The sequence below is a fragment of the Leuresthes tenuis genome, unplaced genomic scaffold, assembly GCF_036924035.1.
Source record: "Leuresthes tenuis unplaced genomic scaffold, fLeuTen1.0.hap1 SCAF_15, whole genome shotgun sequence".
NCBI classification, from domain to species: Eukaryota; Metazoa; Chordata; class Actinopteri; order Atheriniformes; family Atherinopsidae; genus Leuresthes; species Leuresthes tenuis.
The window spans coordinates 7,070,067-7,083,069 of record NW_027325369.1 but is presented as its reverse complement, the minus strand read 5'-3'; the positions used below and the strand labels follow the sequence as shown (position 1 = coordinate 7,083,069).

The 13,003-nt window shown below is 44.4% G+C and overlaps 1 protein-coding gene across 1 annotated transcript in view; it reads right to left on the bottom strand.

The window, feature by feature from the left end:
• Nucleotides 1–13,003, bottom strand: part of npas3 (neuronal PAS domain protein 3) — a 488,496-nt gene that overhangs the window by 409,612 nt on the left and 65,881 nt on the right. The window lies entirely within an intron of this gene.

Here is a 13,003-nt window from a genome sequence, read left to right as displayed (position 1 = left end):
TGACATTAATACCGTCCCACAGGTTAGAGTTAGAGGTATAATTGTGAATCAAGTATTATGAATGAAAATAAGTGGAAAGACTGAAGGAAAGAAGAAAAAAAAAATCATGAGAGAAGCTAATTTTGTGTGTGTGTGTGTGTGTGCCTGAATCTAATTTTATGCAGAGGAAACAGAGCTGGACATCCTTGACATACACTGACTCAATCCAAGACCTAACACTTTATCATCTGCAGTACCTGGATTTGCTGTCTGTGACTCTGTGAGTGTGTGTTTGTGTGTCCCTGGGCACAGTACGTATGGGCAGTACTTATTAACTTGCTGCCCAATTTCTGTCATAGCTGCTTTGTGGCAGTGAGCAAAGAAGTTGAGCATATCTGTGTGTGTCCACTGTGGATGAACACTTCCTTAATGGAGTTATTACCAAAGCGCAACATGCTGAATGAATGCTCCTAAAATAAATTACTTATCCATTTTCACACATGCACCGGGGTCCTAAAATGTTACAGAAATGTGTGAACGCAAATGTCCACAGTATTTGCTCTAGACTTCTTGCAGAGATTTTGCACTCAGCCCCGTAGCTATCTTCAGAAGATCAGTGAGTGAAACAATGTAGTACACAGAGGCAAATCTTCTTGAGCATTTATTGTCAGTACTATAACATCTGTGTGCTGTACACATATAGTCACTCATACATTCTCTGTCTGTAGTTGTTCACTCGCTCCTTCACATTGTGGCTGTCATGGTACTTGGTTATGTTGTGTTGGTTTCCTGTCTTCTGGTTTCTTAGTTTTGGCTCTGGTTTACTTATTTCTTAGTGCTCTTGTTTGGTATTTTGTTTGACCTTTATTCCTTGAATTCTGTTTTAGTATTCAGTCCTTTGTGTTAGATTCTGTTGTATTTCTGTTCCTTGTAATTTACCCAAGATGTCCTCAGTTATCTTTGTTTTGTTCCTTGGTCTCATTTACACATTTGCTGTTAATCACTGATATTGCTTTGGTTGTTGTTGTCATCTTCCTTGTGGTTTCTCGGTTTGGAAGTTTGTCAGTTCGTCATTCCTTGATTCTGTTTGACTTTTTTGTTGTCTGTTATTCTTGCCTCAGCACCACCATTGTTTTGTCAAGAACATGGCAATTGCCTTTTTTTTTTTATATTATGCTTAATGTGTGCACCAGACAGACTAGTCCACACAGGAGCTGAAGGATACATTGTGTAGCCACCCAACACACGCAACATTCTTCAATTAAAAAATTAAACAAAGGTCTGATGCTAAAGTAATGCAGTGTAAAAGTCACTATGTATAAATATTGCTCAAACTGCTTTGTTTTTTAATCTGGGTTTTAGTTGGTTTGATGGCAATAATGTGCTCTTCTGTGGACCCATTGTGAATAACTCTTAACTTACCTCCACCGTCCTCTCTGTTCCAGCAACTAAGAGAGCAGTGACCACTATAAACTACAGGTAATATACCCACTGCTCGTGCGTACTTTAAACAACTCCACCTCATAAAAGCTGAAATATCAATTTTAACTAAAGAATGTAATATTAACACTGATGTGAAGCTACTTGGCTGGCACAGATAACTGATTAATAGCTGTTTGTGAGAGATTGCTAAAAATGTAAGCATACATGATAACACATAATGCTGTCTCTTTCATTAACATAACTCAGTAAAGTAGCTCATTAGTTCTTCAGGATACATTACAACCTTAATATTCCAGTTAAAGTGATTCGGGCATTCATCCAATCAGAACTTATTTGCAACTATAAGAAACCAGGCTAAGAAGCACTGTTTGTGACATTATAATGTGATAATTCCCTTTTGAATATTCTGCCAAACTCCAGGGGTAAAATACTTTTTGAAATTTCACTTTAAAACCTGGGAGGATGAAAATAAAGAAGAGAGATAAGTTTTTACTGACGTGTATGATTCTGTACCTCTAAAATATAAATTAACTCAACCTGTAAAAATATTATTACCATCTTCAGATTACTTTAAATGCCTTCCTGTTTATGTAAAAGGAAACAATATCAACTCTGATCTAATCTACTGTTGTCAGTAAAAGATATTATAAGTTGAAATTCAGTTAGTTGAAACATATTTCAGTAAGATCCTTCACCAGTTCTTACAGTGTGATGTCAGTTTATCTGTTTATCATGTTGGTTTGACTGAGTCAGTTTTGTCATCAGTATTCCAGGTTTCTTTATCACTTAACTTCTTGTCAGGATTCTACAGCATCTCCAGAGAAAAGCAGTTATAGAAAACAGCAAAAACAACATTCTAAAATTATTATTGGTTAATTACAGTGTTGACCCATTACGTGACAGATCACAAAGTTAATTTCTAAACATTTTTCTAAAGAAACAAACACTGTAAAATTCAGTTAACTTTGAAAAGCCATGATGGCATGAGGCAGCACAATACATACTTGAGAAGTTCAATGTATCAAATAGTTACTGCAGGAATGCAATATGACACTGTAACATTCAAAACTGCATATAGAGTAACAACACAGAGATCTCATACTCAGTTTCTCATCTCATACTCACAGTCTAAAAATGTACTGACCACATGCAGCTTAAAGTCACTGGCAACAGGAGCCCTATATGCAAATATCACCCTTTTTAGATTTATCTATATATCAAATATTCTCCAGGCTTCTAAAACTCTCACATATTCTATGCTGATCAAGGGCTTGGGTGTATGTGTGTGCCTACATTGCTTCAGTGTGTGCAATGGTGTCTGTGTGTTTGATACTCAGTCAGACAGCAGTGTGTCTGAGCTCTAATGTTTATCAAAGAGAAGCAGTTATATCTGAGAGCTCTGAATGGCCTTGTGCTGTCAAAGCTAATCACGGTGATGTGTGTGTGTGTGTGTTTGAAGAGATGTGAGGTGGTATAGAAAGCACTAGGGACAACAAGCCTTAAGTGTTTGCAAGTCTGTCTGTATTTGTATGTTTAAGATTGTGTCTAGCTTCTGTCATGCTTGACATGACATGAGGAAGTCAAATGAGAGTAGATGTTTGGATATGAACAAGCCTTTTTACAATAAGTTAATGTGAGGCAACAACATGTACACTGAAATGCAGCAACAAGTAACTAGTAACCACTGTCAGTCAATGCTCATATCTGCTCAAATATCTAGTCACCAAAGTAGTTTAAAGTCTGTATGCAACCCAAGTAGGCACAAATGGAAAAAAAAAAAAAATCCTCATTAAAAACTCTACATCCATGTTTCTGTCTCCTAAAAATGGGTTACTCGAAGAGAATCCAGTTGATTTTGTTATACAGTTGAACCCACAAAGGTGGTGTTGGGAGAAGTGGGATGGAAGTGTTAATGAATCAGTCAATATTGTTTCTGTAAACCATGACCGTAGCTGCTTATTTATATCAAGACAAAAGTCCTTTTATTCTATTACAAGCCATGATTGTAGTACTATCTCAGAAAATTTTGCTTGAATATTTTTTAATAAATTTACATAGACAATATTGTAACAAGAAAAACTTGCATAGGTCAATCTGACTCATCTTTTACAGTGACTCTTTAGATAAAAATGCAGTGGCACAAAATACACAATAATTTTGTTGGTTAATCAATTCTTTAATTAATTTTCCATATCAGCTTTATCTTGTTCAGAGAGTGGTGAAGCCAGTGGTGGCAGGTGCTTAAAGCAGTCTATGAATGTCTTTTTTGTACTTGTGTGAAAAGGGTGAAAAACTGCATGTTCATTGTATATCTAATTTTACATATGGATGTGCGATCAAACACGATCAACCAAGTTTTGGCCCGATAATATGCACACAAGTTATTTAAATGTACAAATATGTTTATTTAGAACACACAATGTGTTCTGGTAGTCATCATCATGACTACCAGAACACTTAGTTTAGCCGCAAAAGAAGCTGATTTTCAAAATGTTTGGAATCAGTACAAGCCTGTTTTGGAGTGAAGATCCGTCCTGTTGTACTAACAGGGTGCAACCCTTTCACAACAAATCCAATGAATTTGTCAGTACTTGACTGGTATACTCTAGGAGTCTCCCACAACTTGATTTGCTTGGATTGGGTTGCAGTGCCTTCATCTGGAATGCCTCTGAGCAGATGAAGTTAACTGTTGATATCTCACGAGGAGTTTGAGGTATTTCTTCTGTGAATGAAAGCACAGGTATAGATGAGAATCATGCACCTCAGTCACTAACAAAAGCATGCACACATAAGCTACAATATTTATTCGCCATAATCCTTGTTACAACCATATTAACCTTGTGGGGTCTCAGCCGTAATGATGTCATGCGATCTGATCACGCCGGCGTGATCATAGACCTCAGAGGGTTAACATAGAATGTGATATGTGACTAACTTTTACAGCTGTCAAGAGATGAAATCATTATATTTCATAACTGGTGTGTGTTCAATTCACTGTTTCCAACACCCACACAACCGTAAAAGTTCAGGACTTAGTTTTTTAATGCCTAAATTATACAGAGTTTAGAATGACTGCAAAGAGGATTTTAGTCCCGAAAATATGCTTTTCTGTTTTTCCTATGAAACTCTTAATATGTCTCATCTGTTTATATCACTGGTATTAATTTCAAACATGTGTGACAGGCAATCTCCATCTAAGCCCTAACAAAGGTAAACAAATTGGGTTCATACACATAAGTAAGTAACAGGTTTCATGTGGTATTACATCATATTTTATGAAGAAGAAAACAAAAATCATATTGTAAGAAGGTGTCAAATGTTTTAATACATTTTACAAGACACTACACTGTCCATTTCAGAGTTTTAATCAATAAAAAAATTATTTGACCCTATACTGTATGGAACCTGTGACTTGTTTTATAATGTGAAACAACATTAACCTAGCTGGAGAAATACTTATCTCACAATGTTTATGTAAATGTCAGTCATATAAACTGACAGGACACACAATACCAGGCAGTAATTACGTAAAAAAGAAAAAGACAGGACAAAAAAGCAAACAATAATCCTATTTGAGCAATAATTTGGATCTCTGTATGTGGGCTCACACCATCTTCTCCAGAACCACAGGCTAACCCAGGCTTGTTGCTACCTAGATTCTAGAAACTGCTAGCAAGCTATGTGGCCAGCTGAATTCACGTGGTGTTGGGCTAATTGTCTGAATTGATTCAATAGCATCATGGCCATAGAAATATCATCAGATGCGCTGCTGAACACGAGGAGTAATAAAAAGATATTGAGTAATCTTTCACTGAATTCCAACAGTTTTTCTAATTCATTAACAAAATCATTAACAAAGCTGACACTGGAAATGCCTTGAGCTATAGATCTACCAGGCACCACTGAATACAGTAGAAAATGTTGCAAATGTATTTAATACAGGCAATTGTATACTTTGTTATAGACTACTAGGAAAACATAAAGCTTACCTGTATGTGTTTTTTCAAATTGGACGGTGAGTTTTTGAATGCCATGAGCTCATGCCGCTTCGGTGCGCAAGATTTGCAGTGCATTCGATATGAGTTGTCTTTAGTTCCAGCGATTTTAAACAACTCTTGCAGCTAGGGCCAGGGATGTTGAATGACTTGAAGGTTCTCTTGGCCAACAGCCTTGCTTGTACCTTCAGACATTTTGCTGGACTGGGAACTGCTAGAACAACAGCTTGAATCACTGGTACAGCTTTTCTTCGATGCCAACATACTGCCTGTGGAATCCCTTCAACAGTCAAGCGCAAAGGAAGAATGGCTCTTTATCGTTGGTTACATCAGAATCAATGAGATCTCTGAATTGCATAGTTTATTGCTTGAATCTAAACAAAGACAGTCCATTGGATGTTGCATGTGGGAAGAGACAGCGATCCCATTAAAAGAAGAAAAAAGAGAGAAAGAAAGAAAAATAACGATCCGTTTTTTTTAAATGTAAGGAGTAGAAAGTACAGATAATTGTGTTAAAAAATAAGGAGAAATAAAAAGTTGTGAGAAAAATAAATAATCAAGTAAAGTACAGATACCAGAAAATTCTACTCAAGTACAGTAACGAAGTATTTGTATTTTGTTACTTGACACCTCTGGACGTTAATGAAGAACATTGTAACACCTTAATATCCGTGTATTTTTATCTGTGTAGCTAACCCTTCTTCTTACTTTGAATACTTAGCCTTAATCAAGTAGTTTGTTCTGTGTAAGACAGCGACTAAAAAGCGAGTGGATGTAATCAGTGAAACAATGCAAAAACATTTCCAAGTTAGTTGAAAGCGGGTTCTAGTAATGGCGGCTTGGTGAGAAGCCAAGCACGAACTTGGCTCACTGAGATTTCTGAAAGAATTTTATTAAGACGATCGAAACAACTATTGGGCCTATATTGCTTCGGACACTTTGAGAGAAGTTGAAAAGAGATTATGTGTTACCTTCTTAACACCCTGCCTCCGAACCGTAGTAAGGAGCTGGTCTTTATTTTCTGGCTCGTTACTGGCAATCGTAGGGTCCGGCCCAAAGTGTGGGGCGGAATGAGAACGGAGTCAAGCCTTTTTGTGCGGAACGCAGGTTTTATTCGTTTTCTTCCATCAATGTTTTTATTGACTCTCTTCCTGCACACGTACGTCACATACACGACACACACACAGACACCGTCTTAAAGGGGCAGGGCTGGACGGTGACACTACGCCCACTCTGGATGATGATTAAAACTTTAACATCACTCCAGCATGTTACACTTAGAGAAACCAAACATGAGACATAAATTCAAACAATTGCCACAGCAACCTTTGTTTCCCCACAGTCTTTAAATGAGCTTTCCTCTTGTGGTAAAACCGTTTCAAGTAAAGAACAAAGTGAATATAATGTCCATGAAAGCATGCCACATATCCTTCTCATAGGGATGTAACCCGACAGCAAACAACCTTCAAACTCCCCACACACTAGAATCGAATTGAATCTTCTGTGACGTAACTCTTCAGGTACAATAGGAGTAAATTAGAGTAACACCTTCATTTCTTTTACAAACAAATCAAATCCTCTTTTGATCTGTGTATATCTCTACTGTGTTCTTAAGTTAACTTAAAGCACAGGATGTTACAACATATGGAACTAGACAGTGTCCAGATAACTCAACTTAGTTAACTAACTAAATAGGCCTATAAGAGTATGAAAAAATTTACAAACTTTACAGAACATTTACAGCTTCAAACATTACTGGAACTCTTTTTTTTTCTCTCTCTAAGGAGGGCAGCGATCCGCCTACACCCCTCCTCAGGTCAGGGAAGTTTGTCTTTTTCCCTTAAACTGAGTTCAGTGACTAACCCAGTCACCAAACATATCTGGTGGTCGGTGACCCCTCTGGGGTCTCTGACTAGGCATGAAGTCCATCAGAGAGCGAGGACCCTGTCCCCCGGCAGGAGACTGGGTCCCAACCCCATCCAGTCGAGGCTGAGCAGACAAAACAGGAAGCTGACTGCTGTTAGGCTGGTCTGGAGATGAGGAGTAGAGACCCAGAAGGCCCTCCAGGGCTGCATCCTCGGTGTCTGATGGCGTGCTGACCAGGTTTTGGTTGTCGACTTCTGGAGTGAGGGAGCTGGAGTCTGGTGAAGGTGGCAACACCTCCACTGGCACCCAGGTGTCAGCATATTGGAGGACCCAGCTAGTGTCCAGCGGGGCCCTGGAATGGTAGGGCTTGAGTCTGTCATGGTGGACTACTTTGGTCTTTGCTCTCAGGCTCTTTTTGATCCGGTAGACCAAGTCATCCAGCAGTCCTACAACGAAGTAGGGGCCCTCATAAGAAGGTAAAAACTTCCGTACCTTGTTTTTCACCCTCTTGTTGCCTTTTATCAGGTACCAAACTGCATCACCAACTTTGTGTTGGACCTGACAGATGTTTTTGTCGTACTGTCGTTTGGATTTTCCTAGCACTTCCCGTGCCAGCTGGTGTGAGAGCTCTAGCCGTTCTCTGAGCCGCTAGACATACTGTGGAGGTGTGGGGCAGACCTGCAACCAGGTCGATTGGCTCAGTTGTCTCTCTTCCAAAGAGCATCATGTTAGGTGTCAAGCCTGTGGAGCTGTGTTTAGTTGCCCGATAGGCCATCACTGCGTATGGAATCATGACATCCCTATCCCAATGGCAACACTGCAGTAGTGGCCAATATTTTCTGCAGGGTGGCATTAAAGCGCTCCACTTGGCCGTCGGACTGCGGGTGAAAGGGTGTTGTTCGTGTCTTGTTAATCCCCAGCAGGGCGCACATCTCCTGGAACACTGCTGATTGAAAGTTGGTGCCCTGGTCGCTGTGCAGGCACTGTGGGGCTCCGTATCTGCATACCCACTCTGAGGCAATTTTCTCTGCCACTGTCACTGCTTGCTCATTGGGAACAGGGTAGGCCTCCACTCATTTGCTGAAATAGTCTTGTACGACCAGTATGTAGCTGTTTCGCCTCTCCGTTTCATTCAGAGGTCCCATCAAATCAACCGCTATCCTCTCCATAGGAGCACCAACCCGCACTGTGCCCATGGCAGCCTGAGGAGTTTTCTTCGGACGAGCCTTTGCAGCGCAGCTGGTGCAGGTGCGGCACCAGAGTGTGACATCGTCCTTCATATTATACCAGAAGTACCTGGTCTTAAGGCGAGCAAGCGTCCTCTCCACCCAAAAGTGACCACCCACTGGGCCATCATGCATCTGTTGCATCACAGAGGTACGGTACTGGTGAGGCAGCAGGATCTGGGGATAGAACACGTGACCTTCTGCACAGTAGAATTTTCTCAGCAAGACTCCATTCCTCTGATGTGTACTATGCTTTAGTAGCTGGGCTGCAGGGTGCTACGTCAGTCCACGATGGTCGGTCTCCTGCGTCCATCCACTTCCTCACTGGTGACATATCTGGATCAGTTAGTTGTGCATTGTTCAACTGTTCTAGCCGCAAAACAGGTTAGTGTGAAGTGGCTCACTCACCCTGTGGATGCTTGGACAGGTGGGGGCATAGCCACAGCTGTCGTTGCCGGAGGTGTCCTCTACCCCCACCGGAGGTTGCTCTGTAGATGTTTCCACAGCAACCACTTCAGCTGGAAAGTCATCTAAGCTGTACTGCACTGCCTTATGCTGACGCTGGACACTTAGATTAGGCTCTGGCACCGTACATGGGCATGACTCCCGGCACGCCCTCCTGGAAAGTGCGTCTGCATTTTGGTGGTGTCTCCCAGGGCGATGGATCACCTGGAAATCATACTCTGCCAGTTTCTCTAACCAGCGGACGAGCTGGCCCTCTGGCTCTCTCAGTCTAATTAACCAGCGCAGGCTGCTGTGGTCGGTGCAGAGGGTAAACGGCCTTCCTAGCAGGTATTGCCTGAAGTGGGAGGTTAACTCCACCCCTGCCAGGAGCTCACGTCTGGTGGTGCAGTAATTTTGCTCTGTAGCTGACAGCCGCCTGCTCCCATAGGCTAGAACCCTCTCCTCACCCCCTTGTGTTTGGGAGAGGACTGCTCCGATTCCCCAATCACTGGCGTCGGTGTCGAGAAACAATTCGCCATTGTCGAGGGGGTAGCCTAGCACAGGCGCATATGTCAGCCGGCTTTTCAGTGTCTCGAATGCCTCTTGACATTCAGCTGTCCAGTCGAAGCGTGCATACTTTTTGGTGAGTTCATGAAGCGGCTTAGCAAGTGTGGCGAAATCCTGCACGAAACGTCTGTAATAGGACGCCAAGCCGACGAATTGCCGTACCTCTGAGATGTTTCTGGGTGTTGGCCACTCAACCACTTTCTGGATCTTTTGGGGGTCGGTGGCGACACCTCTGGCAGAGACGATGTGCCCCAGATAGGCCACTTGCTCCCGCAAAAGGCAGCACTTGGAAGGCTTCAGCTTGAGGTTGGCTTCACGTAATCTGGTGAACACTTGGCTGAGTCGCTCCAGCATTTCAGTAGCATCCCACCCCAGGACTATAATATCGTCAAGATACACCAAACACGTCTCCCACTGCAGCCCAGCCAGGACACGATCCATAAGTCGCTGGAACGTGGCCGGCGCATTGCAAAGCCCAAACGGCATCACATTCCACTCAAAGAGCCCTTTCCGTGTGCAGAAAGCAGCAGCTTTACGGGCCCTTGGTGTCATCTCCACCTGCCAGTAGCCTGATGTTAAGTCCAATGTGCTGAAGTACTTGGCAGTGGAGAGTGTGTCTAGAGTGTCCTGGATGCGTGGTAAGGGATAAGCGTCCTTGATAGTCCGTTCATTTAAAGGTCTGTAATCCACACATAACCGTGGGCTCTGATCTTTCTTTCTTACCATGACGATCGGTGCGGCCTAACTGCTGTGGCTGGGTTGGGCTACACCATTCTCAAGGCTTTGCTGCACCTGTTGGTCTGCTGCAAGCTGTTTGTCACTGGCCATCCTGCGTGGCGGCTGTTTTATAGGTGGCCCAGGGGTGGTCAGGATATCGTGCTGCACAAGGCTAGTGCGGCCGAGATCGGTGGGCCCCATGGAGAACACGTTGCTGTATGATTGCAGCAGGCTGGCCACCCTTCTATGGTCATCCTCTGACAGGCTGGCACAGCTCTCAGTGTACAGGGACTGCAGGTGACTGGGGACAGAAACAGAGTCAGAATTAACAGGCTCGGACACTGTTAAGGCCTCCCTTTGCTGAAGCTCTACCTCTCCCATAACCTTTGCTGGCTCAAGGAGGCCGGCCACGGCCCCTCTCCTTAGCGTGACAGGTGCAGTGCCAGGATTGAAGACTCTGATGGGGATGTTGGTTGATTGCCGCGTCCGAACAACAATGTGGGCCACTAACACATGGTGCTTTTCGATGAAGCTTTTGGTGGGGCTCAACATCATGTCTCCACTAGCTGCATGGTGAAGGCGGGCCGTGCCGGGCACTACATATTCACAACCCGACGCTAACACAGTTGTGCGGGCCACTCTGACAATATGCACCTGAAGCTGGATTAAAACGGGGGACCTTTTCACAGAAGAGGGTTATCTCTCTGTGACCATAGTCCAGGTGGGCACGTGCCTGCCGCAGAAAAGGGTGCCCCAGGATAACCTCGGTGCCCTCAGCCATGTCAGCTATGATGAAATTCACATTGGTAATCCTGCTTGCCACGAGCACTGGCAGACTGACTTCCCCCATGACTGTCAAGCCCTTGGGCCCGATGCCCTGTAAGACCTGTGCAGTGGATGGCTGAATCTGGGGTCTGGACTCGACAGGAATAGAGTCAAAGTGGTGGAGAGGCAGCACATTTCTCTGAGCAGCAGAGTCTAGCAGAGCACACATTTCCAGTCCATGTACTAGTATTTTAACACTCATCTCACCTTCCAGGCCGCTGGTGCAGGTAACCACGGTGCCGGGACGGAGAACTGGGGTCAGGTCGACACTCGGGGTGTACGGTTTGGGTCGACGAGGAGAAGGGCAGTTCCTCTGTATATGTCCTACACCCGAACAGTTGTGACAGATGATCTCGGCTGAGGTCATCTCAACATTTCTGTTTTTCTTTGGCAGCCACTGCTGGCGAAATCTCGGTTTCCTGTTTGTTGGGTTGGTGGACCTCTTAATTTCCCCTCCTAGTTCATCACACCTGTATCTTTGCGTACCGTTGCTGCCCTGGCTCTCCGCTCTGATGACCTGGCTGCATCAGCTGGGTGACCGCTCTGGCAGCCCTTCTGGTCGTCTCGTACCAGTGTGCTACTTTGTATGCTCTGGCCAGGGTGCGTGGCTGCTCCTCCAGTAGTCTTTGAACCACTTCAGCATCAGCCAAGGCGTTAGTGAAGATCTCCATACTGATGGCGTCCTGTTCCCGCTCTGCATACACAATGGAAACTTTCTCGTAGATATCATCCCTCAGACTGTGCAGAGCCTCACTCGTCCCTCTCACTCTCTGCCTCAATTCAATGCCTATGGCTGCTGTATGCTCCGAACATGGCCCATAGGCGGCATCCACTTCATCCACAATACGCTGGTAACTCCACCGAGTAGATCTGGGGTTTTTGTGGACAATAGCACCAGCAGCACCAGTCAGGCTAAATCTGAGCTGCACGGCCATGGTCTTCTCTGACCAGTGGTTGGCCTGAGCACAGCTCTCAAACAGGTAGAGAAAGTCTTTCCATGACCCCGACCCATCAAAACGACCTGGCTGTAAGGTGGGGATTCTCTCTCTCTGCCCATACTGTTCATCATCGCTACTGTCCATAAAATCGCCGCCACACATCATGTGAGAGGAAGGACGTTGTGGGGCAGGCTCGGCCCTTCTCCAGCTAGGCTGTGAATATCCTCTGGAGTCATGCTCTTTACCCCGGTGAAATGGTGCATCACTGGGAGGGGCAGAGTAATAACCATGAGCCCGTTCTGCATAAACGTGTCTCACAGACTGGGACATACAAGGTGTGAAGGGGGGCACAGAAGACTGGGAGACTGGTGTATGGGCCAGAGTGGCTGGGTTCATGCTGGCATGCACATTGTTTGCAGGGGAAAAGGGGTTCGCTGGCCGTCCATCAAAAGTCTGTTTAAAGTCATTGTTCATGCAGTAATGTACGGCTACAGCTGGGGTAGAAACCATATTTCCAGGGCCATCACAACAGTATTGAGGGGGAACCATAGACTCATCGGCCGCTGCGCCGTCCTGCTTTGCTGGCGTGTGGAAGGGATTAGTCAGTGCTGAGGGCGGTGGGGTCGGTAGCCATGTCCCGCTGAGCAGCGCTGTCTTTGGGAGGGCTGCCGCTTCACCTGTGGCTAGCTCCGTTGCTCCGGCGGTTAGCTCCATGCTAACTAGAAACGGGTTATAACTCTCCCCGCCGGCGACACATCTGCTGCCAGTTGAATCAACAGAGTCCATTATGTCCGTTAAAAACGGATTGGTGCTCACGTTTGGGCTAATGAGCTCCCCGTGTCTTTCAAAAACATTGTCGCGTGTTGCCATGCTCTCTCGTGTTCACAGCTCTTCTTCTCACTTCTAGCCAACTTTTAAATCCCGGACGAGCCCCCAGTGTTACCTTCTTAACACCCTGCCTCCGTACCGTAGTAAGGAGCTGGTCTTTATTTTCTGGCTCGTT